Consider the following 1,896-nt stretch of genomic DNA (forward strand, 5'->3'; position numbering starts at 1 on the left):
ATATATCAAAAGAATTTGACATAAGATAACATGTATTTCTCTAGCTCATGCACAAACTTCAGGAAATGCACCAACTTTGCCAACAAACCTGAAGCAGCAATCAAGAATAAGGGCTTAAAAGAAGAGTAGGAGTCATTACCAGAATGATGAAACAATCTGTGTACATTAAAAAACAAGTTGTAGGAACACCATATTAGGACATGGTACATGTAGTAGTAACTACCATGGATACATACGGTGTTGAAACATTTTATGGTGGACCAGCAAAATAAAACTGAAGATAATTTTTCTCTTACCAGACTTGTTCACCTTGCTAGCAATAATATTGTCATCTGACCATACATCCTGTTGATACATGTATATTGGCATTGCAAAAGGTCATGTTTTTCTCAGGACTATTTATGACATCTTGATACTAAATCCATTTGATGTGTACTGATTTATATTCAAGTCTGAGAAACATGAATTATTTATTAGTTGTAATTGGATTTGAACCAGCTTTCAGTGACTGGAAGTACTCTTAAATCGGCAATTTTTGTCTTCAGTGTTTCTGTTAGTTTTTTGTACTTTGTATCGATTGGATGAGTTGGATGAGTCAAGCCTTTTTCAATTGATTTTTGGTTAGTTCTTTTGCTGTGCTGCTATACCACTGTACCATTTTGAGTGTGCCTTACTTTTTACAGTATGGGTGTTGCTCATTGTTGACAGCTGTACAATGATCTATAGTTACTAAAATATACATCATTGGTCACTGGTGGATAGTTATCTCATTGGGACATTGGGTACCCCACCCTTTTTTCCCCATTTTTGTTGAGCCTGCGACTAACAGCAACAGTAGGCGAGACACTGGGTTCCGCGGAACCCTTACGAATTTTATTATATATTATGAATATTTCATGAAGAGATAAACAGATTTGACAAATATCTGATGCATTGACTAATGTAGTTTTAATCACATCTGTTAAATAATCGATACTAGATGCAGCAACCAGCAACCTTGTCATATAGTTCATCTTAATTTCTCTACCTTATCATATATCATGAAGCTAGGTAAATTCCAGCAGCTCATCCCTATAACACATTACATAGTAAGTGCCCCCCTTCCCCCATGCTAATGCTAATGCAATATCTTACCATCCTGTATATTATGAGGTATAATAACAAATATATTAATTCAAAATGGAACTCCTCAGAAAATAAACTGTTAACACAGAGATATGGTTTGCCTTTAAGTATTTTGATAGTAAAAGGCAAATGTTGAAATTAAAATAGCAATACTTTAATATGTAAGTTATGCAAAATATTCAAAGTCATTGAACCATGACTGAAGGTACAGGGCCAAACAATCTCCATGGAAATGAAATGTGCCAATGCTAATACAACTGCATACCAAATATCATTGACCTAACACTAGTGTTTCTCCATAAACTTACCTAATCACAAACTAATACATGTAAACTAAGCAAAAGTTTCAATTCAATAGACCTTGACTGAGGTGGCAGGGCCAAATAATCTCCATGGAAATGCAATGTGCCAATTCTAATACAACTGCATACTAATATAATTGACCTACCACTAGTGGTTCTCCATGAACTGACCTAATCACAAACTAATACATTGTTGACACCGCCGACGATGGAAACAGCATACCTATGTTGCGCTTTTTGACGCCGTCAAGGCGAGATAAAAATCATTATAGGTATTGACAATGATCCCAGAGAGGTAAAGCAAATACCTTCTGCAACAATGTTTCCATCTCAGTCAAATAAGTAAACTGTGAAGTACTATTTGCTAAAGGTTTCTCTAGAAACAAACCCAACATGAGGTTATGCATAAAGTAAAATTGATGGATTTAACTGATAAAATTATTCAAAAAATAATTCTGACCTCAAACAA

This window comes from Mytilus californianus, unplaced genomic scaffold (assembly GCF_021869535.1).
Source record: "Mytilus californianus isolate M0D057914Y unplaced genomic scaffold, xbMytCali1.0.p SCAF_4, whole genome shotgun sequence".
NCBI lineage: Eukaryota > Metazoa > Mollusca > Bivalvia > Mytilida > Mytilidae > Mytilus > Mytilus californianus.